At 47.4% G+C, this 27,103-nt stretch overlaps 1 long non-coding RNA gene across 1 annotated transcript; it reads right to left on the reverse strand.

Moving 5' to 3' along the window:
* Nucleotides 4,006-17,953, reverse strand: LOC110260452. Its single transcript, XR_002343763.1, has 4 exons — nucleotides 17,667-17,953; nucleotides 4,590-4,679; nucleotides 4,445-4,501; nucleotides 4,006-4,322 (listed from the first exon to the last, which is right to left on the reverse strand). It is a non-coding gene; the product is annotated as an uncharacterized LOC110260452 (long non-coding RNA).

Consider the following 27,103-nt stretch of genomic DNA (forward strand, 5'->3'; position numbering starts at 1 on the left):
CCGCGACATATGGAGAGTCCCAGGCTAGAGGTTGACTGGAGCTACAGCTGCCGGCCTGCACCACATCTGCGGCCTCCACCACAGTTTGTGGGAATGCTGGGTCCTTAAGCCACTGAGCAAGGCCAGGGATCAAAGCCACATCCTCATGGATACTAGTCAGGTTCTTAGCCCAGGAACTCCAGGAGATGCATTTTTGACTTAATGTTGTTGTTGTTGTTGTTTTCCTCTTTGGGGGGCATGCCTGTAACAGGTTGAAATTCCTAGGCCAGGGATCAAACCCTTACCCCAGCAGCCACCAGAACCACAGCAGTGACAGCACCAGATCCTTAACCCACTGAGTCACCGGGGAAATCTGACTTAACGTCAGTTTCAACTTAGAATGGGTTTGTCTGGATGTAACCCCACTGAAAGTGAGGGAAGATCTATATTGTTTCTGACTCCCATACCGGTGCCCCCAACTCTCTCTAGACAAGCCCTCAGTGGTGCACACACTTTAAAGTCTGCCATTGCGTCTGAGGCCACTGCAGGCCGTACCAGAGACGGTGACCTTCACCTGTACCACGCCCCAGCCCTGCTGAGACACCTGCAGTAAGAGGCTGAGTGCAGCAAAGGACAATGACCATTTTCTAGGCCATCTACTAGAGCTACATGCTCCAGGCCTGCTTTGCTTTATTTGCCTACTTAGTGTAGGGACAGTAAATGCAGGCTTGAAAGTCCTGTGAGCAGACCTTACTATGGGTGTGAGAAGCCACTCCAATTACTAAGTAGCTTATCAATAACAAATATTTCCTTGTTGGTTTTCACCCCTTGATAATTGAACTTGATCGTCACAGATTCAGACGTGGTGACTGCTTCCTGTGAAGTCTTTAAAAAAATAAAAAGGGAAATTAGCTTGCCTTTTCCCTTTCGGAGGGGAAGTACCTCAGAGCAGTCTCCTTACCCTTTAGCGCTATGCATTTTCCTGCAAGGTCATTCTTATTTCTCAACTGATACTGTTTCCTTCTGATAGTGTGTAGAAATCCTGAACTTTGTGCTCTTTGACCAAGCCGTCCCTCGTGCGACTTTGAGCAAACTCTGAGGGATAGATATGGTTTCTCTGGCTGTGACCCCCTTTCAGTGGCCACGGAAAGGCTGGATGGCCACTTCCTTGGGGTGGAGGAATAAATAGTGACAAACAGCCATAATGATCAGGATACCAAGGGTCTGCTATGGGCCACGCACCATGCCACGCATTCTGCATGCATTCTCTCGTTTAATCATTACAGTGGCCGTGAGTTTGTGTTATGATTACAGGTAGCAGTGAAGGAGGCCTGCTCACAAAGCATAAATACAGTTAACAATTAGCAACGCTAAGATGCAGAATGTGACCCATCGGAGTCACACCGGAGCCTGCATCAGGCAGGACATGGAAGCATATTTCCCTTTGGTCTTCCCGATGGTGTGGTTTGGAGACGTTCTGCTCTACTCTGCTTTGAGCACAGCATATCCAAAATGTTACCCTGGGTTCCTCTGGTCACCGTGCTTTAAGTGGGAAAATAAACAGGAAGCATATTTTTAAAAAGACCAACCAGGGAGGAAAAGATACTTAAACCACGTCATTTGGAGAAAAATTTAAGGAATCGGAAATATTTATAGCCAGAAGTTGAGGAGACTAGGGCCAGAGGTTGGGGAGGAAGAGGGTGCGAATTGCCTTCAAGTAATTGAGGGACTGGCAGAATATGTTGGTGCTGTGTAGCTCCAAGCTGGAAAACCAAGAGCAGGAAGAATAAGTTGGAAGGAAAGAGGTTTTTTTGTTCATTTGTTTTTGTCCTTTGAGGGCCAAACCTGCAGCATATGGAAGTTTCCAGGCTAGGGGTCCAATTGGGACTACAGCTGCCAGCCTACGCCACAGCCCCAGCAACGTTGGATCCTTAACCCACTGAGCAAAGCCAGGGATCAAACCTGCATCCTCATGGATACCAGTCAGGTTCGTTACCACTAAGCCACAACAGAACTCCAGGAAAGAGAATGTGATCCCATGTAAAGATGAGTTAGTGATCCTTCCGACTGGAAAGCCGTGAAAAGACGGTTGGAATGCCAGTCCCGACACTGCGGGAAGCATTTGCTGCTTTTGCTTTCCAGAGTCTGCTCCTCTTTATTCTGAAAGCGATGGCCCGATTTCCTTTGAAATATTTCCTCATTGAGAAGAGTCTTGGTGGGACCGTCCATCAGCTTGTACTATTCACCCCTCACCAAGAATTGAATGTGTGACCCAAGTCAGCTCAGATTCTTTTTTTGTAGGTCACTCTCTCTTGAACTCCATAACAGAGGGTGGAAAGGTGGCTGGAGCTGATTCTTCCTGAGCAGGGCCATGACCAACAAGGATACCAAAATAGAAGAGAAATTCTTATATATGACACAGCTCCTTCAAGGAGTTTCCTGATAGCCTAACAGTTTAGAATCTGACGTTGTCACTTCTATGGCTCAGGTCACTGCTGTGGTGTGGGTTCAGTCCCTGGCCTGGGAACTTCCACATGCCGTGAATGCAACCAAAAAAAAAAAAAAAAAAAAAAAAAACTCATTCAATTTTCCCACCACGTTCTTCCAGTGTTAAAGAGAATCTCCAAAGATTTTATATCACCAAACTGAATTCCTTATCATATCGTTGGCCCTTGAAGAAAAAAATTATCGTCCCTGGTCCTATTCTTCAGCCTTCTATCAAATTCATGAGCTATGTATGTCTTCCAATAAATTCTTTTTTTTTTTTTTTTTTGTCTTTTTACGCCGTACCCTTGGCATATGGAGGTTCCCAGGCTAGGGGTCTACTCAGAGCTGTAGCCATTGGCCTACGCCACAGCCACAGCAACATGGGATCCGAGCCACGTCTGTGACCTACACCACAGCTCACAGCAAAGCTGGATCCTTAACTCACTGAGTGAGGCCAGGGATTGAACCCGTATCCCCAGTCAGATTCATTTCCACTGAGCCACAATGGGAACTCCCCCAATAAATTCTATGTTTTGCGTAAGTTAAGAGGAATGCTTTTATAATGTGAGCAAAGAGTTCTGACACAGCCATTGACTAGCTGCATGGCTGTGGTTGAGGGAAATAATTTGATTTCTCTGAGCCCTAGGTCTTTCGTTTGAAAATAATCCCAGTAGGTTTTATTTATTTATGTATGTATGAATTTATTTACTTATTTATTTGCTTTTTAGGGCCATACCTTTGGCATATGGAGGTTCCCAGGCTAGGGGTCTAATCAGAGCTACACCTGCCAGCCTACACCACAGCCACAGCAATGAAGGATCCGAGCTGTGTCTGCCACCTACACCACAGCTCATGGCAATGCTGGATCCTTAACCCACCCACTGAGTGAAGCCAGGGATTGAACCAGCAACCTCATGGTTCCTAGTCAGATTCGTTTCTGCTGCGCCACAGTGTGAACTCCTAAAAATAATCCCAGTAGGTTTTAGAGTCTAACAGGAGATAGCATCTGTGAAGAGAAAGATACATAATAGGTGCTCAATAAATACTGGTTCTCTTCTATTTCTCTTTTAAAACTTAACATTTCTGTTTTTAGGAAAAATGAAAAGAGACAACGTGGGTAAAGAAGCACACAGTTAGTAGGTACTAGCATGGAAATTCTTTGATTCTAATTTTCTGTCCCTGGAAATATTCGAGTCTAGGCTGGAAAACCATTGACCAAGGATTTACAGGGATGAGTCAACCATGGGAAGGGTGGTAGGACATGACGGTCTCATTTCTTTCCCACACTGAGATCCTATGATGCTAGACTCGTAGAGGTTTAAGGATGTGCAGATCCTTTAAATCAAAATGGCAGAGACAAGTCTTGGTATGAGGACTGAATATGGGTTGATGTCTAAGGCAACACTGAATGGGGATCACTGACCAACCTGCCCTTGAAGAGAGCTTTTCTGGTCACCCAAGTTAGTGTCCATTAAGACTAACTCACTCAGTGCTTCTACCATGGTTTTGTCTGAATCAGGAAGAGACTCATTCAAGTTGTTCCAGAAATAATGAGGTTTATTGAAAGACATGTATGCACGGAAATCCTGGAAGAGCCAAAAACCCAGCCTCAGGAAAGGCTGGAACCAAGGCATCTCTTGTGACATGCACTTTAAGCATTTCTAACACTTCCCCTCACAGCGAAGTCTCTCTCTGTACGTGGCCTCCTTCATCTTCCTCCTTGCCAACCAGCTACTTCTGCTGATTTGTCTATACATGGCCCAAACGCATGAGCTCCCGGGGCGCATTCACTCCCCAAATATGCATCATCTTCCAGGTTCAGCAATCACAACTAACTTCCTTCTGGGCATCTTCACCTAAATCCCAAAAGAAGGATTTGACGGCCTAGCTATTGAGCTAGGCTGTGTCACAGGTGGCCATTCCTGAGACCTGTGCCTTCACCAAGTGCCATCAGCTGAGACTGGGGACACAGGCTCACCTGGTTGGTTGCCCACTCAGCAGGAGACATGGACTGGGCAGCAAACATTAGCAAAACCTGGTAAGAGACATTTTACCTGGATGACATCAAAATACAAGATACATACTTATAGACTATACATCTCCTTCAGAGTATATTTTCTCACCATTTTCTTCCAGTCCTTATAGACATCTCCAAGGGTTGTAATTCCAATGCAAATTCTTTAGAACGTGGTTTTTCCCTTGAAGAAGATCTTCTGTGAGAACATGGAAATAAGTTAGTGAGACAAGTTAGAGAAGACAAATACTATCTTACCACTTATATGTGAAATCTAAAATAAATAATACAAATGAATCTATACATAAAACAGAAGTAGCTTCACAGACCTAGAAAACGAATTTATGGTTACCAAAGTGGAAGGAGAGGGAGGGACAAATTAGGAGTATGGGATTAACATACACAGGACCATATATAAAACAGATAAGCAACAAGGATTTACTGTATAGCAGGAGGAATTGTATATACCCAATATCTTTTTTGGGAAGGGCCTCATTCTCAGCATGTGGAAGTTCCTTAGGCCAGGGATTGAACCCGAGCCACAGCAGTAACCCAAGATGTTGTAATGACAACATTGGATCCTAAATCTGCTGCACCACAAGGGAACCCCTATACCCAGTATCTTGTGTAACCCATCATGGAATATAATCTTCAAAAAGAAAAAAAAAAAGAGTTCCCGTTGTGGCGCAGTGGTTAACCAATCCAACTAGGAACCATGAGGTTGTGGGTTCGATCCCTGGCCTTGCTCAGTGGGTTAAGGATCCGGTGTTGCCGTGAGCTGTGGTGTGGGTTGCAGGTGCGGCTCGGATCCTGTGTTGCTGTGGCTCTGGCATAGGCCGGAGGCTACAACTCTGATTAGACCCCGAGCCTGGGAACCTCCATATGCCTCGGGAGCAGCCCAAGAAATAGCAAAAAAAAAAAAAAAGGGAAGAAAGAAAAAGAAAAAAAAGAAGCAACATTATACTGTACACCTGAAACTAACATAATATTGTAAATAAATGATACTTCAACTCAAAAAAAGGGGGGGGGAGAAGAAAATGAAAGAAATGAAAAGAGTCCAGAGAGTCAGACAGAATGAGAGAACTGAGCTGGTTGAAGGCTTGACCCCAGTGATTGTGTTGAGTGTCAGCTGCATACCAGGCTCATAAAATCTCTCCCAGGCTTGGAGCTGTATTTGTCTTGTGAGACTCTAATTGTCAACTTGTAGTCAGTTTGAAAACTTAGAAGTTCTTAGCTATTTTAGTCTCATGACCTCAGACTAAAAGGAAGTCCAGGAGTAAGAAAGAAAATGTGTTTCTTTTTTTTTCTTTCTTTTTCTTTTTCATCTGCTCCTGCAGCATATCAAGGTTCCCGAGCTAGGGACTGAATCCAAGCTGGGGCTACAACCTATGCCACAGCTGCAGCAAGCCCAGATCCTAAATCCCTGCAATGGTCCAGGGATGGAACCCGAGCCTCCACAGAGACAAGCCAGATCATTAACCCACCACGCCGCAGCGGGAACTCCAGGAGGATACGTTTCTAAGATCAGGAAAATGTCTTAAGGCATATTTACCACAAGGGAAAGGGGAACATTCTAGGAAGGCCTTGGAAATCATGTTCCCTGGGAAGTTTTGAAAGCCAGTCCAGGACTGCGCTGTGGTTTATTGAGTCTTGCATGCCACTCGCATGCCTGCGAGATCCGCCCCCGGGGCTGGACTTGCATCTTTCCACTTTGTTTTGGGATAGTCCTTTGAGTGGCGTCTCCAAGAAAACAGGAGCATAGGTCTGTCTGTGGGAGGAGGAGGTTTAAGGGATTACCCAAGGGGCCTCCGGGGACTGGGCTTAGAAGAGGATTCCAGGCCCAGAGTTTGGGGCCCACACACTTCAAATCTCAGGATTAATGTGATCTTCTTCTGGAGGTGGGGGGCCAGGCATTAAGCCTCTGCTGGTTGATTACAGTTGTTCCAGATACAAATCTTTGAGGTGGGAACTTTTTGAACAAAAAGAACAATCACAGACAAACTCTACACACAGCCTTACCTTAACTCATCACTCAACTTTGTGAATTTTGAGGATTTAATGAGGCATTTTAAATAAAGCAAGGCATGACTTCAAGGTTAAGGATATCTGGGACCAGCTTCAACGGGGCAATGAGAAACCTAAGCTGCCCTTTCAGGATATTATTCACCCTATAAAAACAAAATGTATTTGTTTGCCGTAAACATGTCAGAACAGCAGCTAGAGAGGACAAGTGTGGACCAGTTGTGGTCTAATCTGCCAATTTTCAGATAAAAGCCCAGGATCTGATAAGTGACAGATTACTATGAGAACATTTGCATCGAGAGCTTTCCTGGTTCATCGTTTTATCACGAAACGTATAAATGAATCAATACACGTTTATGACAATTGCTGTTCTCACAATGTATTTACACTAAAGGGGGATTTGTCTAAAGGAGGATAAAGGCGCTATTTGATGGCAACCCTCGTGACCTGTCAAACATAAGCGAGCAGTCTTAGTACTTGCTTGTAAGGGCAGGGCACAGCCAGATCCCTCCACTCTAAGCAAAAATATTTTTGTCCTATTCATGAGCAGATCGCATCTCCTCTCCACACACCAGTTAATGTATCGATGAAAAGGAGAGATTTCTCTTAGTTCAGTGTGTCCCACATTTTAACGATTTATGCATTACCTCGGTTTTGGCTGTATCATCATGCCATCTATAATATTAGTGATTTTTTTCTTTAAATCAAATCACTTTTTTTTAATCTAAACAGAATTTTTTTTTTTTCTTTAATGGCACTTGGAACTTAGCAGACTAGGGATCGAATCTGAGCCATAGCTGCAAACTATGCCATAGCTGTGGCAATGCTGGCTCCTTCAACCCACTGCACCAGCCCAGGGATCGAGCCCAACCGTCTGCAGGGAGCTGAGCTGCTGCAGTCGGATGCTTAACCCACTGTGCATGGTGGGAACTCCCAGAATATTTTATTTTATTTTATTATTTATTTATTTTTTGGCCACGCCTGAAGCATGTGGAAGTTCACAGGCCAGAGATCAGACCCATACCACAGCAGCGACTCCAGCTGCTGCAGTGACAAGATCCTTCACCTGCTATGCCACAAGGGAATTCCTAAACAGAGTATTTTGGGAATAAAATTGCCATTGTCTTCAAAATTAGTTTTCCCTCTGAATTCATAGCTTTTATGGGCTATTTTTTTCCTAATATCTATTCAAACAAATACATATCTATTAAGAGGGAAAAAAAAAGTTGGCTCATTAAAAATGATAATAACGAGGAGTTCCCATCATGGCGCAGAGGTGAACGAATCCAACTAGGAACCATGAGGTTGCGGGTTCGATCCCTGACTTTGCTCAGTGGGTTAAGGATCCGGCGTTGCTGTGAGCTGTGGTGTAGGTTGCAGACGAGGCTTGGATCCCGCATTGCTGTGGCTCTGGTGTAGGCTGGCGGCTACAGCTCTGATTAGACCCCTAGCCTGGGAACCTCCATATGCCGCGGGAGTGGCCCTAGAAAGGGCAAAAAGATAAAAAAAAAAAAATGATAATAACGAAAAACATCTTGTGTAACCATGACTGACATGCAAACCACATTTTAGAACATCTGGCTTGGTTACAAGGAGGATGCTAAGAGTGAGTGAAACTCTATGCTCTGCCCGGTTCACCCTGGAAGAGGCTGATTGGTTCCAACATGCTCCTTAATGGGCTGATCCATCCTGAGTTAGTCACTCACCTACTACAACTGCATTTCCTTAACTGAGGAAGTTGAACTGATTAGGTGCTGAGTTCCTCTCTAAGGACCTGTGGTTTTTTAAAGATTCTGTTGCCAGGCCCAGACACTGTCGAGAACGGTGCAGCCCTGAACGCAAGACAATTGGTTCCCTGGCCCCAGTCCATACATGTGCCTCATCTTCCTGGAAACTTTGCAGGACTTTGCTTTTCATCAGCAAGGGTTTGGGGATACTCCTCCCACACAGGGTGTGAAAGCAAAAGCCCCCTTTCTCTAGGTTGGATGAGCCGCAGGGGAAAGAAGGCGAGGGGGAAAGAGGGATTTGGATATTCGTGGCTTTGAAAGACTGACGATTTGACCCCTTCTGCTGCCTTCCCCCAGGTCTAACCTCCCAACTAGTCTGGAATGCTCCTGGGAGAAAAGGAAAACCTAATTTGATTACTCCACGCCTAAGAGGTCGGTGATGATGAATGATGTGAATGATAGAGCAGAATTAGCAATATGTTCCCAGTCTAACAAAGTCCTGGCAAGTCAGTTAATGTCACTAAGCCTTTATTTCCTCATTTGGAAAAGACAGAACTTGAACTGGATAATTTGTGACATTTCTACCGACTTTGAAATTCGATTGGGTGGCTTCACCATTTTTGCTAGTTTGTTTTTTTTAGGGCTGCACCCTCGGCCTATGGAGGTTCCCAGGCTAGGGATTGAATTGGAGCTGTAGCTGCTGGCATACGCTACAACCAAAGCAACATCAGATTCAAGCCATATCTGTAACCTACACCACAGCTCCCAGCAACGCCAGATCCTTAACCCACCGAGCGAGGCCAGGGATCGAATCTGCGTCCTTATGAATATGGTGATATTCGTTTCTGCTGAGCCACAATGGGAACTCCTTCACCTTTTAATTTTTTTTTTTAAAGTTCTAGATTTTATTTTCTTTTTTAAATTTTTTTTTGGCCACACCCATGTCATAACAGAAGTTCTCAGGCCCAGAATGGAACCTGTGCCACAGCAGTGACTCAAGCCATGGACAATGCCAGATCCTTCATTCACTGAGCCCCAAGAGAATTCCAAAAAGTGCTAGATTTTAAATTTGATAGAATCCCTTTAAAAATCTGGCATTAGAAGATAGGAATAAATTACTTTTGGGATAATCATCTAAGTGTAATTTTTCTCAGTTTTCTGCAAACTATGATATGGTCTGTGGTACAACTGAATTGAAACATCACACATCCTTATTCATTTTTTTCATTCATTTCCTCGGTCATGCCCTCTTCAAAACTGCACCACACACCTACTATGTACCAGGTAGCAGAGCATGATGATTAAGGGTGTAATTCTGGAGGCAATACAATAATTTGTACTTGAATCCCATTTCCACTGCACATTAGCTCCATGACCTTGGGTAAGTGATTTACTCTCCTTAAGCCTTTGTCCTTTTATCTATAAACTAGGAATGACAATGTATCATAATTACAAGATTCTTGACCATTCAAAGAGAGAGCAGGTGAAAAGGCAAGTTCTCAGAATACAATAAGCACTCAATAAATGGCACCTGTTATCATCCTCTTCATTACTATTGTCATGGGCTAAATCCCCTCTCAACGGTATGTGTTGAAGTCTCAACTCTCAGTGTGTCAGAATATGACTCTAGTTTGAGATAGGACCTTAAAAGAGGTGATTCAGGTAACAGTGAAGTCATATGGGTGGGTCCTGATCCAGTATGGCTCGTGTCCTCACAAGAAGAGATGGTGAAGACACACACGGGGGAAAACCGTGTGAAGACACGGGAAGAAGAGGGCCAAGGAGAAAGGCCTCAGGATGACATTAAACATGCTGACATCTTAATCTTGGATTTCTAGCCCCTGAACTGCATTTCTGTCATTTAAGCCACCCAGCCTGTGGTACTTGTTGCGGCGGTCCCACCATCTCCATCGCTATTATTGCCATCACCCTGTGCTGGGATTCAAAGATGATTATGCCATGAACTCTTTGTCAATGACTTCTCAATCTTCTAGAGGGAGACAAGCACAGAGACAAATATACAGCCCATGCTAAGGACAAAAATAAAGATCAGTACGTACCCATGAGAGCCTGAGAGAGAGGATGCTTTACCATGTGGAGGGCGGGGGCTGGGGGAGGTACTTAGAAGTAAAGGAGAAAAGGGGGAATGATTATAAGGGATACTAGTCCTGAAAAGACCAAGGAGAGAGCTCCCGTCGTGGCTCAGAGGAAATGCATCCGACTAGTATCCATGAGGATCTGGGTTCCATCCCTGGCCTCGATCAGTGGGTTAAGGATTGGGCGTTGCCATGAGCTATGGTGTAGGTCACAGATGAGGCTCGGATCTGGCGTTGCTGTGGCTGTGGCTTAGGCTGGCAGCTGTAGCTCCGATTATACCCCTAGCCTGGGAACCTCCATATGCTGCAGGTGCAGCCCTTAAAAAAAAAAAAAAAAAAAAAAAAAAAAGACTGAGGAAGATCATTTGGTAAATAAGGTGGGACAGTGTATCTTAGGGAAGGGACAGCATGTACCGTGGAATTTGTGGATGACAAGGACATTCTTCAGGATCGATCTTTAGGAGTTACTGGTTCTGTAACAGGGGACCTGACCTGTTTGTGATGGTGAGAAAGTCAGTCCCAACCAAAACAAAGGGATATGCCAGTCATCAGCTTGATACGCTGATGCCTGAACATTCATTTCTACTGTCCGGATAGCGTAAAGATAGCACAAAAAGAACAATTCCCATTTTGGCCCACCAGACGCATTTGGCAGGCCTTGTGGTTTTTTTGTTTGGAAGCTAAGGTAACACGACACCCCAGCTTCAGCTCAGAATGGATAAGAGGACAATGAGCGTGTTGGAGAAATAACCCAGTTCCAAAGAGCTGGTTAAAATGTAATCCATTTGTTCTGGTGTGTACATCTGCGGGGATTTATAACACGTAAAAATGTGAGTATAACTCACCTCACAGAAAGCCCTCATCATAAATTCATTTAAATGAACCGGAATAGGTAAAGTGGGAGAGTTAATAGTATTCCCTGCCTGCTTCGTGGATGGTTGAGGATTCGTGAGCTAATGTCTCTAAAGCGCTCCAGCAAAGCAGAAGAAAAGAACTAGAACTTGAGCAGGTGTTATTGTCTCCTCCCCCACCCCCTGCAAAGCTAAACGACCAAACACAGAACAGCCTGTCTCAGCTCTTTATCTTTCCTAATATAACTAAAAAATGATTAAAGAACATTTTGTTAAAAAACAAAAAACAATCCCCCAGGTTGCTAACATGGCACCTTTAATTGTTCTGTGGTTCCTTCATCTTCATCCAGCCGTGGCTGTTATCATTCATCTACCTTTGTTTGGGGGGGGGTCTATTTTCAGGGCTGCACTCGCGGCATATGGAGGTTCCCAGGCTAGGGGTCTAATCAGAGCTGTAGCTGCTGGCCTACGCCAGAGCCACAGCAACGCGGGATCCGAGCCACCCCTGCAACCTACACCACAGCTCTCGGCAACGCTGGATCCTTAACCCACTGAGCAGGGCCGGGGATTGAACTTGCATCCTCATGGAGGCTAGTTGGATTTGTTAGAGCTGAGCCACAATGGGAACTCCTAGATAGATATTCTTTTTCAGATTCCTTTTGGTTATAAAGTTTCTTTTTTTGTTATTTTTCTTTTTTTGGTTTTTTGTTGTTGTTGTTGTTGTTATAAAGTTTCTTTTTTTTTTTTTTGTCTTTTGTCTTTTTTTTTGTTGTTGTTGTTGTTATTATTGTTGCTATTTTTTGGGCCACTCCCGCGGCATATGGAGGTTCCCAGGCTAGGGGTTGAATCGGAGCTGTAGCCACCCGCCTACGCCAGAGCCACAGCAACGCAGGATCCGAGCCGCGTCTGCAACCTACACCACAGCTCACGGCAACGCCGGATCGTTAACCCACTGAGCAAGGCCAGGGATCGAACCCGCAACCTCATGGTTCCTAGTCGGATTCATTAACCACTGCGCCACGACGGGAACTCCTATAAAGTTTCTTAAGGTGAATTCCTGGGAGCAGGATTACTGGATCACAGGCTGTGAATGTGTGTCCCCACCTGTTTGCCTTGACAAGGAGGGCAGTGATTTTCACACTGCGGGGCTAGCGCTTACTCAGCACGTACCAGCTGCAGGCCTTGTGCTAAATGCTTCACACCCATGATTGCACTGACTCTTCACAGCTACTCTTAAAAGAAATGAGATTATTTCCATTTCACACATGAGGATCCTGACATAAGTACTTGAACCTAGTTTGACCAGCAGGTAGATGGCAGAGCCCAGAAAGTCTCCCTGACTTACTGCTGAAATATCTTGGTGTGCTCTCATAAGCACTTCTGTATCATCCATTCGCTGGGACGATGAGCTGAGTTGGAGGAATTCACTTATCTGTCTCCCAGCCTGCACCAGGCATCTGCGTCCTCACAGAGTGGCTTTAACGACACTTTCATTACTTGTCACAATAGCTGCACGGGGACTTGTGGACTGAAATGACCCATTTTCTAGGCAGGAAAAACTGCTAGGAGCATAATAGAACTACCAAGAAATTAAAGATCAACCACTGGAGGAGTTCCCGTTGTGGCGCAGCGGTAATGAACTCAACTAGTATCCATGAGGATGTGGGTTTGATCCCTGGCCTCGCTCAGTGGGTTAAGGACCCAGTGTTGCCGTGAGCTGTGGTGTAGGTCGCAGAGAGGGTTCCGATCTGGCATGGCTGTGGCTGGGGTGTAGGTCTGCAGCTGCAGCTCTGATTTGGCCCCTAGCCTGGGAACTTCCATATGCCCCGGGTGTGGCCCTGAAAAGAAAAAGGGGGAAAAAAAAAAAAGGAGGCCAGAAAATGATTCTGACTCTTTCTTTCATCCCTCATAAGTGACTTGAACAAAGGGACAGCTTTCGATTTTTGTTTTATGTTATATTTTGAACATGAGGATTCATTTGAAGCCTTTCCAGAAGGCTTCAGGCTGGGCTTTTTTTACCATCTATAAACATTTTCACTTTGTATTTTCCCCCACTCCCCGCACTATCTTCCTACCCAAGAGCTCACAAGCCTTTTTTTTTTTTTTTTTTTTTTTTTTTTTTGTCTTTTCTAGGGCTGCACCCACGGCATATGCAGGTTCCCAGGGTAGGGGTCCAATCGGAGCTGTTGCTGCCAGCCTACGCCACAGCTCATGGCAACGCCCGATCCTTAACCCACTGAGCGAGGCCAGGGATCAAACCCACAACCTCATGTTTCCTAGTCAGATTCGTTGACCACTGAGCCACGACAGGAACTCCTCGAAAGCTTTTAACCTGAGGACATGATGTCTCCTGCTCCACTGGCCTAAAGAGCGTACAGAGAGGAAGACTATGGCATGTGACAGAGCACACAGTGGTGGTGCCATGGCACAGAACAAAGTAGGTGTCTGGGCCTGGGAGGAGATACTAGCATCTCTGTCCTTCTGGCTCAAAGGAGCAGCCGTGAACAAAGCAGCTGGGGCCCCGCCTGGGAGCCTGCAGGGCGGAGTAATGGAGATGCTGAGCTCGGCTGAGCAGGCCCCGCACGGGTGGCACAGGCCAGGAGCGTCTGGGTGTCTGCTTTGTCCAGGCGGGAACTTGGGCTGCCTGGCCCAGGTCGCCGCCGCTCTCGGTCAAAAGCTGGCATTGATGATGGCAGTGGGTCTGGTTTCATTCTAGGGCTGTGCCCTGAAACAGCACGAGGCTGAAAGGAGCTCTCCCTCCCTGGGGAGATGCTGAGAGCACAGAGCTAATGCTTCTCATGGCCCCTTGCTAACCACCTGCAGCAGAACTAACCCCACAACCAGGCTATTTAGGGTCCAAATGTTGTCCTCTGTCCCCAGTGACCCCTCCTCTCTATCAGTGTTCTTCCAAGTGCAGCTCAAATCCTACCTGGATCAGCACTTCTGCACAAATGACTTCTGCCTGCTAGGACCCCTCCCAGCTCTGGGTTTGGTCCTGGGGTCCCTGGTGTGAATCACTGCTCCTTCCCCAGTGCTCGCTCAGGGCTCTGTCTATTTCATAGTTTTTACGTGGCTGGGCTGTCATTCTGCTCCACCTTCGGAGGCCCAGCTCTGGCACGTCTTCTCTTACTCTTGATTCTCTGTCTTTTTTTAGGGCAGCAACTGTGGTATATGGAAGTTTCTGGCTAGAGGTCCCATTTGAGCAGTAGCCACCCGCCTCCACCACAGGCGCAGCAATGCCAGATCCTTAATCCATCCACTGATCGATGCCAGGATTGAACCTGCATCCTCATGCATGATGGTTGGGTTCTTAACTTGCAGAGCCACAACAGGAACTCCTCTTACTTTTGACTCTGAGCGCTTTTTTTTTTTGCCATTTCATGGGCCGCTCCCGCGGCATATGGAGGTTCCCAGGCTAGGGGTCGAATTGGAGCTGTAGCTGCCAACCTACACCAGAGCCACAGCAACTCGGGATTCGAGCCGCATCTGCGACCTACACCACAGCTCACGGCAACGCTGGATCCTTACCCACTGAGCAAGGCCAGGGATCGAACCCGAAACCTCCTGGTTCCTAGTCGGATTCATTAACCACTGAACCACGACGGGAACTCTTGAGTCTGAGCTTCTATCTCCCAGTCTCTAGCTCAGCAAGCTGATTCTCACTATTTAACCACAAGATTCTTTCACTGTTGTTGCTTTTCTCCTCATCTCCCCATAACCAGCGTTTCTTGGCATTCACTTTGGGAAACACTGCAGTGTTTGTAATCCCAGCCTGGAGAACTGACCCGGGTTCTCATTGCTCCCTTGACTGATCAGGGTTTGATTTTGACCTTGTTACCCCAGGATGGACCTAAGCTATGACCACCCAGCCATAAATCCTCTATAGCAAGAACTGCCTTCAGGAGCTCCCTTCGTGGCTCATAGGTTAATGAACCCAAGTGGGATCCATGAGGACACAGGTTCAATCCCTGGCCTCACTCAGTGGGTGGGTTAAGGATTCAGCGTAGCCATGAGCTGTGGTGTAGGTCGCAGACATGGCTTGGATCCTGCATTGCTGTGGCTGTTGTGTAGGTCAGCAGCTGCAGCTCCAATTTGACCCCTAGCCTGAGAAATTTCATGTGCCAATGGTGCAGACCTAAAAGGCAAAAAAAACAAAAACAAAAACAAAAACAAAAACCCTGCCTTCCTTCCTTAAATATATATATTTAGTTGCAAGTGGCTTTTGCTATAGATACAATTACCTTATAGTGAAGGAGCTGTAGTTGTTTTGAGCCACACGGGAAGTCCGAAGGAGCTGTAGTTGTGATGGTTGGATGGGGCTGGGTATGAGGAATAGATTCCTCTGATTTTCTGGAAAATGTGCTTCTTTCAGAGGGGACTGAGAGTGAGGATTGGGGTTCAGGTCAGTGGGTCCCCTGTGATTCTGGAGACTGGTCAAGGCAGAGGCCACTCTTGACCTCATTGCGTCATTGCGTTTTTTTTTTTGTTTGTTTCTTTTTTTTTTTTTTTTGGTCTTTTTTGCCATTTCTTGGGCCGCTCCTGCGGCATATGGAGGTTCCCAGGCTAGGGGTCGAATCGGAGCTGTAGCCGCTGGCCTACGCCACAGCCACAGCAACACAGGATCCGAGCCGTGTCTGCAACCTCCACCACAGCTCATGGCAACGCCGGATCCTTAACCCACTGAGCAAGGCCAGGGATCGAACCCGCAACCTCATGGTTCCTAGTCACATTCATTAACCACTGCGCCATGACGGGAACTCCCTCATTGTGTCTTTTGACGGCTCACCATGTTTTCTTTTTGCAGCTCTTTTCTGCCTCAGTTGCATTCCTTCTGGTTCCCTTTGCTGGGTCCTCCTGTTTTCTCTTTAACCTACTTTTTAAATGTAGGTGTCCCCCTTTTTTTCTCCATCCACCCACTCTATGATCTCAATCTATCCCATCAGTTGAACTTCCACATGTATGTGGAAGATTCTCAAACTCGCCTCCCGCCCAGTGCTCTTCTCGAGCTCCAGACCTGTAAATAATCAGCTGCGTCCTGTTGGTCCTCTCCCTTTCCTTTGGGGAGATGACCATGATCCACAATCTAATCCTCCTTCGTTAGAGACGGGCTGTGCGAGCTGAGGACAGAATGATGCGTTGGCTCATCCACCCTTCAGCCCCTCCACAAGCACAGTCTCCTGCTGGATGCCCAGCACTAGATTAGGCATCAGGAACCCAAAGAGGAGGAAGCCACGGCGCCCACTGTCAAGAGCCCAGATCTGCCTAACACATGGGAAGATGTAGTACAAGGAGGTAAACACAATACTTGACATACATACACAGTAGTATGGGCACCGGAGGTGGGAATTACTAACTCTGCCTGCAGAAGGCTTCACAGACAGAGAGCCTGGAGAAACTCCTGGAGGTCTCCGGGTTTTGTGGCACGTGGGTATTCACGCACGTGTGCACAGATGCTCGGTAAATGTCTAACACCTTTGAGGATGGGCACCCATCGCCAGAGTTAAGAAGAGTGGAGCAGGAAGAATGAAGGCAAGGTCATTACTGATACTGTGGAGACACCACCTGCCCCTGATCGCCAGGCTGCTCTCACATGACAGAAAAGGAGACCACGCCCTCTCTTCTTAAAGCTCCTGCCACCTAACAAAATTCTTTTTTTTTTTTTTTTTTTGTCTTTTTGCCTTTTCTAGGGCCACTTCCCATGGCATATGGAGGTTCTCAGGCTAGGGGTTGAATCGGAGCTGTAGCCACCGGCCTACGCCACAGCCACAGCAACACGGGATCCAAGCTGCATCTGTGATCTACACCACAGCTCACGCCAATGCCGGATCCTTAGCCCACTGAGCAAGGCCAGGGATCAAACCCGCACCCTCATGGTTCCTAGTCAGATTCGTTAACCACTGTGCCACAACAGGAACTCCTTTTTTTTTTTTTTAACGAAACTCTTAACTGATGGAAACGAATCTTAGCACCCATTCGCAGAAAGCTGGCTCCTGCAGAAATGCTTAGTCAACATGATCCATACCCTGGCCCAGGTGACTGGAGCACAAGATTGAACAGAGGGGCTCACTTGACCCACATAGAACCAACCAGAGCCTATTCACGGCAAGTGGGAGTGGGGGTGGGGGAGAAGGAAAAGAGAGAAAGAAAAGATGAAGAAGGGGGGAGGGGGGAGCAGGAGAGGGAGGGGAGGAAAAGGAGACGCAAGATAGGGGGGAAATGAGGAGGAAAAGCAGGAGGAGAAAGGAGGGGGCAGAAAGAAAAGAAGCCAGGGAGCTGGCCTGATGACAGAGGCACCAAGATGAAGGCACAGAGATTTAGGTGACAGTCTTCACCACCTGCACGTAACGCATGCCAGAGACAGCAGATAGGCTGGGCCAGAGGATGTCACGAACACAGAAGCGAAGAAGCATTCATCCCTCATGCTCCTGAGGGCAGATTCCCAGTCTTACTCTGGGGCCGTGCTTGAGAGATGGAAGTCAGCAGCACTCACTGTGGCAAGAGGTGACAGTCCCCGCTAGACTGGCCTTTCCTCTCCCTCCACGCCAGGTGCCATGCTGGGCTGCTGTGTGCCTTAGCCATGTGTTCCACCCTGCTCTGCTCATGGGGCTGTTGCCGGATTTCAGGTGAGATCAGGCAAGGACTTGATTGGCCTTGGCTCCTCCCCACAGGGATTCGAACACATCAAGTCACAGTGGCAATGAAAGCTTCTGCCTTTAACCTGAAGGTCAGAGCCTCTGTGAGGCCAAGGACTGGCATAAAGAAAGAGTCTGCTGTGCCCCTGCCCACATGACAATACCCACTTGTGTTTTTTTTGTTTTATTTTTTTGTCTTTTCTCGCTCACACCCGCAGTATATGGAGGTTCCTAGGCTAGCAGTCTAATCAGAGCTAGAGCCACCAGCCTACACCAGAGCCACAGCAATGTGAGATCCAAGCCGTGTCTGTGACCTATAACACAGCTCACAGCCACGCCAGATCCTTAACCCACTGAACGAGGCCAGGGATCGAACCTATGTCCTCATGGATGCTTGTCAGATTCATTTCCGCTGAGCCACGATAGGAACTCCTCAGGGACCTTTTTGATGCTTCGTTTGTATAGTATACCCATTGTTTTCACTTAGATTGTTTGTTTTGGGGTGGCTTAGGCAAGAGGGGGCTGATTCTCTCAACCACCTCTTGGCACCCTTACTGGTTATATCAATGAGCTATTGCCACATAATATTGTGTAACAAACCACCCCCAACCTCAGGGCTTTCAACAGAAAGCACCTGTTCTCACGCTCACACGCCTGTGTGGCTCCTGTGGATCACGTGCCAGCAACTGAGCTCCAGGAGGGCTGGGCTCCCTGCCGCAGGCTGGGTTTCAGTCTGCGTTTACCTGTCTGTGGCTGGAACAGAGGAGCAGGAGGGCAACTCCACCATCTGGGCCTGCATGACATCTGTCCACAACCCACAGACGGCAAGTCACACAGCTGAGCCCAAAGTCAAGGGACAGGGAATGTATGCCTACCATGGCGGCGGAAGAGAAAGCGTGAATATTCTCAAACAAGCAGCCACTTAATCTACTGTCCTAGTTCAGGGACAGTCCTCCTTCCCCCACAGCTGCCCAAAAGCAGCCTGAGAGAGCACAGATTTTACCTTTCCAAATCCACCCACCCTACCGACGCTCCTCTGCTCCCGAGGGTCCAAATACTGTTTTCTCAGATCACCTTCAGTTTCCTCCAAGGCAGCATCTCTCAACACAGACTGTCACATACTGTTGCTCAGGCAGTAGAGCTGGTTCTGATGGAGCTGGCTTTTCTTTCCTTTTCTTTCTTTCTTTCTTTTTTTTTTTTTTTTTTTTTTTTTCGTCTTTTTAGGGCTGCACCTCTGGCATGGAAGTTCCCAGGCTAGGGGTCAAATCAGAGCTGTAGTGTAGCTACCACAGCCATGCCAGATCCAAGCTGCGTCTGCGACCTACACCCCAGCTCATAGCTACACCGGATCCTTAACCCACTGAGCGAGGCCAGGGATCACACCTGCATCCTCACGGATCCTAGTGAGGTTCATTACCACTGAGCCACAACGGGAACTCCATGATGGAGCTGTCTTTTCAAGAAAGCCTCATGGAGTAACTCCCGCTCTCCACCTTAGGGCCTCCCAAAGGTTGTGATCTGAATGGATGACTCCTGAGGTCCGATGTCTCTGTCTCCAGAGGGCAATGATTATAACCCATAGAATTTGGGGGGGGGGGTTCCAGCCGCCCCTGGGGCATATGGAAATTCCCAGACAAGGGACTGAATCTGAGCCATAGCTGCAACCTACACTGCAGCTGCGGCAACGTTGGATCCTTTAACCCACTGCACCGGGCGGGGATCAAGCTCTCCCCTCCGCAGAGATCCGAACCGCTGCAGTCAGATTCTTCACCCACTACACCACAGCGGGAACCTCCAACTCACAGTTTTATAATTTGATTTGTTTATTATCTAGCACCCCTCCCCCAGCTTTCCAGACTACAAATTTTACAAAGGCAAACGTTTGTGTCTGTTTTATTCACCGCTAGTGGTCCCAGTGCCAGACATAAACAGGCACTCAAAGAATATGTTAGAAAAATGAGTGAATAGGCCCCATACTAACAGGGTCTATTGTCTCGGAGCCCAGATTTTCAACATTTCCCCGAATGCTGGCCCTGAGCCTCCGAAAACCCCTCCCCTCCCCCACTCCATCACCCAGTGAGTGCAGATGGCAGGATCTGGATGGTAAGACTGGGTGGTGGCAGAGGCTCCCACAGCAGTGCCTGGAGCCCCTCCTGGTTCCTGGAGCAGCCTCTGCTAGCAGGTGAGCTGCCTGAACAGGTTACTTCTGCCCTGATCTGGATGCCCTCCGTGGGCCTCCCGGGCTGCTGACAGTCAAGGTGTCCGGAGCACTGACCTCATTCCTAAGAGCTCGGAGGGAGTAAACACGTCTGGTTTCACCGACTTCTCCCTCTCCTCTTTCCTCAAGTGCAGTGGAATAACCTGATGGTCGAGGGGCTGGGCTGTGGATCCCCCAGCCCCCACCAGTGACCTCCAATCAACGCCTCATAAGCCCAAAGCACAGTTCTCTTTATTTCTTATTTATTTATTATTATTTTATTTTTAGGGCTGCACTTGCAGCATATGGAGGTTCCCAGGCTAGGGGTCCAATTGGAGCCACAGCTGCCGGCCTACGCCACCGCCACAGCAACACCAGATCCAAGCTGTGTCTGCGACCTACACCATAGCTTATGGCAACGCAGGATCCTTAACCCACTGAGCGAGGCCAAGGATCAAACTCGCATCCTCATGGATCCTAGTCAGGTCCGTTAACCACTGAGCCACAACAGGAACTCCCCACAATTCGCTTTAGATCTGAGACTTGCCTCACCGGTTCTGTACTTTGGAACAGAGTATGACAGGTGTGTCTTATACTGCTGTGTTCTGGAGTAGTCAGTAGGCTAGCACTGTTAGAGTCCTGTCAGAGAATTCTTTCAGCATCCCGTGGTTGCACTCCCTCCCTCTCCTCCAGATGGCTACCTCCTTGGGGTGTCAGGGAGTGTCCTCAAGTTCAGCTCCAGATCTTCAGGCCTAGGATAGGCTTCCTGCTGTGCCCCACTGCCCAGCCGTTCCCCAGCCCTAACACCCATCCCCTCCAAAGCAGGTGTCATCCCCCAGTCCTGCCTCTCTCCTCATTTTCCCCCATCTCAGCCTTGGGCATCACCATTCACCCAGCCGCACAAGCAGGAATAACCAGCCTGCCCCTTCTCTCCCTCACTTCCCATGGCTGAGCACCCTTCAAGATCATTCATTCATCCCCAAGCATGTCCAGCAGCTGGGCCAGGCACTGTCTCAGACACCGGGAATCCAGAAGGTGAACAGGACAGGCTCTTTAGATCCTTTGCTGCCTACATAGGTCCTTCCTTTGCCCTCTGCCCACTGCTCTGCCCATCGCTGCCCTGGCTGAGCCTCCTCCACACCTGGGCTGCGGCTCCAGCCTCATCTGCCGCCTCTGCCTCGCCGGCCACCAGCCCACCCTCCTGTCATCCTCACACCCGGACCAGTTTTCCTTTCAAGATGCAAATCTGTGTTACTCCCTCACTAGAGGTCTCCCCATTTCCCTCCACCCAGGATTCCACAGGATGACTTAACAGAAGGTAAAGTAAAGCAAGGAAATGAAATGAAACAAAATGTAAAATATAATCAAATAATCTTGGACAGCCATATAGAGCTGCCAACATTTTCTTTGGCCAAATAAGACATTCAAAACAACCCTTTAATCACTTTCTTTTTATAAAAGAAAGGTTACTGTAACCAAACAGAAAAATATATATGTAATTTAAGAGGAAGAAAAAGTCTTTTAAATGAGACAATGTCAGGAGTTCCCGTGGTGGCTCAGTGGGTTACAAGCCCAGCTAGTATCCATGAGGATATGGGTTAAATCCCTGGCCTTGCTCAGAGGGTTAGGGATCTCACGTTGCTGTGGCTATGGCATAGGCTGGCAGCTGCAGCTCTGATTCGACCCCTAGCCTGGTACCATATGCCACAGGTGCGGCCCTAAAAAGCAAAAATAAATAAAAGTAAATAAATATGACAATGTTCATATTTTTCTCATTGCGGCAGGGCCTGTGAAAACTCCATCATGAAAGACTGTCTGGGATCCATGGGCCTGTGGATGGACCACCAGCCTCCCCAGGATGCAGCCCACCTTCCAGCCCTGGCCTCCCCCCACCTCCCACCTGGCCCTGCCCAGATCGGGCAATGCGGAGCCTCTGGGCATCTCCCGCAGACCCTGCTCAGCTTGCCCACGGCCTTGTTCTCTCGCTTCCATTTTGCCCAGAAGGCTCACGCTGCCTTACTCTGCTGGGCTACCTTCCCTCAGCCCTCGAGACACAACCTCATCCAGGAAGCCCTTGGCGATGGAAGCCCCCAACTCCTCCTCGCCCTCCCAGCCCCCACCCAACCCCTGTGCTCCATAGCACCTGGCAGATCTCCTCTTACTTTCTACTCTACTGTACTGACCAAAGTCCTGAATTTACAGCCAAATTGCCTCCCCCTGTCCCCAGTGTAGGGTCTGCAGGGTCACCCAGTCAACCAGACTTTAGAAGTACTTCCGCTTCAGAGGCTGAGTCCACCCTCCCAGCCCTCCCATGCCCCTTTGACTATTGCAGCCCAGCACGTGGCACTTCCTGCTCAGGGTTTCTGAGCCTATGGGGTGGGGGGGCATGACACTGCTGGTGTTTCCATTCCCCCCCGCCCCCGGCCTCAGTCTGCATCCAGCTTCGCTGCTGCCTCCTGAGTCCTCAAAGCAGCTTGTCCCACTCCTTACAAGTAGCAGCAGAATACCAGACTTTCACTGAAGATTTCAAGGAGAGAAGGCTTAGACTGGAATCATACATCACATGGGCAGCAACTAAAAAGCTTGAGTGAGGAGTTCCCATCGTGGCGCAGTGGCTAACAAATCCAACTAGGAACCATGAGGTTGTGGGTTTGATCTCTGGCCTTGCTCAGTGGGTTAAGGATCCGGCATTGGCGTGAGCTGTGGTGTAGGTCGCAGACATGGCTCGGATCCTGTGTTGCTGTGGCCCTGGTGTAGGCTGGTGGCTACGGCTCCAATTCGACCCCAGCCTGGGAACCTCCATATGCTGCAAGAGCGGCCCAAGAAATGGCAAAAGACAAAAAAAAAAAAAAAAAAGAAAATAAAGAAACCAAAGGGTACCCCAGCGTTGCCATAAGCTGTGGTGTAGGTTGCAGACACAGCTTGGATCTGGTGTTGCTGTGGCTGTGGCGTAGACAGGCAGCTACAGCTCCGATTCGACCCCCTAGCCTGGGAACCTCCACGTGCCGCACTCGAGGCTCAAGAAAAGGCAAAAAGACAAAAAAGACAAGTAAATAAATAAATAAATAAATAAATAAATAAAAAGAGTGTGTGAAATAGCAGTGTCCTATCATTCTCCCAACAGTTCTGTTCCCTGGTTTCTGCCATAGCCCAGAAAGCACCCCCCGCCCCCACCCGCCTTAGACATCTGCCTGGGGGAGGAGGCTTGTCTCACCCTGAAACCCATCAACACACGTGCATCTTCTGTCCACTCCCCGTGCCTGTTCCTTCCCTGGGTTTCAGTCTGCATTCCCTCCCCTAAGATCTGGATTTGTCTTTGGTCACCCAAAACCCACGAACGAATGAGAAAGTGCTATCGCCACAGATCTGCCCCCTTGGCAGCCTGCACCTACAGCAGGAACTCTGAAACCAGTTTCCTGCATCCTCAGGTGGCTGTGAACGCCCTCCGCCACCTGGCTCTGTGAGTGGGAGGGGAGCAGTCCAGAAAGCAAGCCCCCAGCGTCAGTGGAGTTTGGTTTATTTGTTGGGGTTAGTGATTTTTTTTTTCCCCTTAGCAATTTGTCACCACAACTTCTCTGCCAAGCAGAAGCTTCTGGGGACAGGGACTTACTTATCTTTATCTCTCCAGGATGAAGCATTCAGTAAATGTTTGCTGAACGAATTAAAGAGCTCATGAGTAGAACTAGCTGAGCTTAACAAATAGTGAGCATGCAAGAAATATTTGCTAAAGGACAGAATGAAGCAGTGGCTTAATTGTACACGTTCTAAACTGCTGTACCCTCACCACTTTCTTCTTCTTCTTTTTTTTTTTTTTTTTTTTTTTTTTTTTGGTCTTTTTAGGGCCATACCCGCAGCATGTGGAAGTTCGCAGGCTAGGGGGTGAATTGGAGCTGTAGCCACTGGCCTACACCACAGTCACAGCAATGCCAAATCCGAACTGTGTCTGTGACCTACACCACAGCTCTTGGCAACACCGGATCCTTAACCCACTGAGTGAGGCCAGGGATCGAACCTGTGTCCTCATGGATGCTAGTCAGTTTCGTTTCCACTGAGCCACGACGGGAACGCATCCACTTTCTTCTTAGCAGGCTTATATCTTTGTGTTTCTGACTCAGGCATCTGTTAACCTGACCCAGCTCTTCAGTTTGGTTTGACCTTGGGCAGCTTGGAGTCTAGTGGCTAAGGACTCAGGCTCTGCAATCAGACAGATGAAGGTTCAACTGTCACTTAGGAATTCTGCACGACCTTGGGCAGGGCGTACAGCTTAAGTCTGAGTTTCCTCCTTTTAAAATTCCGAATGATAACAATACTGACTCGGAAGGTTTGGGGAAGGATCCATGGGGATGATCCTTCCAGCAAACTCAGCCTAATGCCTTAAGGTCACGCACAGAGCAAGCACTCAATAAATGATAGGTGTTGTTATTAATTATTGCCACTGTCTCCTCCTTCTCATTATCATCACAGATGTCTGGCCTCAGTAAGAAGGCTCTAAGCCACTTCCCAGGACAAAGGTTTCACCTCTCTGTGGAGATCACAGTGACCCCTCCTTGCCACACTCAGATGCACTAGGTAGAGATGTTCTTTTTTTTTTTTTTTTTTTTTTTTGCCCTTTTTTGCCATTTCTGGAGCCGCTTTTGCGGCATATGGAGGTTCCCAGGCTAGGGGTCAAATCAGAGCCGTAGCCGCCGGCCTACACCAGAGCCACAGCAACACGGGATCTGAGCTGCATCCATGACCTACACCACAGCTCATGGCAACACCAGATCCTTAACCCACTGAGCAAGGCCAGGGATCGAACCTGCAACCTCTTGGTTCCTAGTCAGATTCGTTAACCACTGAGCCACGACGGGAACTCCTAGTTAGAGATGTTCTGATTACTCTAAGTGGGTGGTCTTTAAGCCTGGATTGGAGGGTGGGTGCTTTAACCACCTAACCCATTTTTTTCTCTTGAAACAAAACTGTACAGGGAGTTCCCATTGTGGCTCAGTGGTAGTGAATCTGACTAGTAACCATGAGGATGCGGGTTCGATCTCTGGCCTCCATCTTTGGGTTAAGGATCTGGTGTTGCTGTGGCTGTGGTGTCGGTCGGCAGCTGCAGCTCCAATTCAACTCCTAGCCTGGGGACTTCCATATGCCACAAGTGTGGCCCTTAAAAGCAAAAGAAAACAAAACAAAACAAAACACAAAACACACACAAACCAAAAAACTTTACAAGAAATGCCAACATACAATGGGATCAAAGAGGAGTGCTTCTGAATACAGCTTCTAGAACCACTTGGCTCAGTTGGAACCCTGACTGCTTTAGTTACCAGAATGTGAGATTGCCCAAATTATCCCCTAAGCCTCAGTTTCTGCATCTTCAAAATGAACATAATTATGGTACACGCCCAATAGGGTAGTTGCATGAGCTAGTGACTATAACACTTCCTATGCACAAAGGTTAGCGGTTATGATGTGAGTATCTGATGATAGAAGAGAGAATAAACCAACCTCCTGCTCTGGCCACACCTCTCCACTGGAGATCTTACAAGTTTTACTGTTCTGATTTTATATCTGCCTAGACTGGTGCCACCACACCCAGGAACATTCCAGAGTGTCTCTATTCTACACTTAGAGTGTCTCTAAGCTCTTGATTGATTTTCTCCATGAACCCTAATATGACATATATTTGCTCTGAAAAATCTCAGGTCGGCACTGTGCTCAGGGTCTTGTCCTTTCTCCTTGAGTTTAAAAGCTGTATTTAGGAGTTCCCGTCATGGCGCAGCAGAAACAAATCCGGCTAGGAACCATGAGGTTGTGGGTTCAATCCCTGGCCTTGCTCAGTGAGTTAAGGATCCGGCGTTGCCATGAGCTGCTGTGGTGTAGGTTGCAGACGCGGCTGGATCTGGCGTTGCTGTGGCTGTGATGTAGGCTGGCGGCTACAGCTCCGATTAGACCCCTAGCCTGGAAACTTCCATATGCTGTGGATGCGGCCCTAAAGAGACAAAAAAAAAAAAAAAAAAAAAAAAATCTTTATTTATAGATGGGAAGGGAACTGCAGCTAAATTGTGCAAGCCCTGCCCACGTCACACTCAGTTTAACTGGACTCACTCTGAGAAGGACCTCCCTGCCTTTTATTAGTTAATCAAAAAAAAACAGAAGTAATTTGAATGGTCCAGAATGCACTCCGAACCCTTTTCCAGGACAGTAACAGCATGCTGTAAATCAATTTGAATTAAATTGAATCACTTTAACTTTAGAAATATTGTAACTTTTACAAATATGTTATTTCTGCAGACATTTTTTTCCAGTTATACAAAGACCACAGATGATTAGCATGTCATTTGTAAATCCACAAGGAACTAGATTATGGGATGAGGTATACATGAAATCAAAACATTATTTATAAAAACCAAGCCAGGATTTTCTCTAGTAAAAAGAGGTGATTTTGAAAACCAGGAAAAATGAATAAATACAAGAACTATTCCGTAGATTTTCAGTCTAAGTAGCCAGAGTAATAATTGTGGCAACAGAGCCTTGATTAGCTAGAATTCTTTGGGGATAGCACGTTTTGGTTAATTGGATTTTCTCTATCCTGTAAGGAATTTCTCTAGAATCTAGTTTTATCCTTCCTTCCCACCTTTCTCCCTCCTGTTTCCTCTCCTTCCTTTCTTAAACATGAATATAGAGGATATGATTTAATCTTTCAGATCTTCTGGACAATCATTCTGAACGTAAGATTTCACTTTTCAGTCTTGGGATAAGGAAATTGACTTAATTCTCTGGACAATTGAATAGCAAGTAAGTCTAGGGTTAATTGACAAACCCATAGCCCTTCTCTATGACAGAGTCTTCATTTATTTTCCTTATAGCAATGCTATCTGAAAATGAACAATTCTTTTCTTTTTCTACTTCTTTCTTTCTTTTTTTTTTCTTTTTTTCCTGTCTTTCTGTCTTATTAGGGCCGCACCTGCGGCATATGGAGGTTCTCAGGATAGGGTTCCAATCAGAGTTGCAGCTGCCAGCCTATGCCCCAGCCACAGCAACGCAGGATCCATGCCTCGTCTGAGACCTACACCACTGCTCACGGCAATGCCAGATCCTTAACCTACTGAGCAA

The sequence above is a fragment of the Sus scrofa genome, chromosome 4 (assembly GCF_000003025.6).
Source record: "Sus scrofa isolate TJ Tabasco breed Duroc chromosome 4, Sscrofa11.1, whole genome shotgun sequence".
NCBI classification, from domain to species: domain Eukaryota; kingdom Metazoa; phylum Chordata; class Mammalia; order Artiodactyla; family Suidae; genus Sus; species Sus scrofa.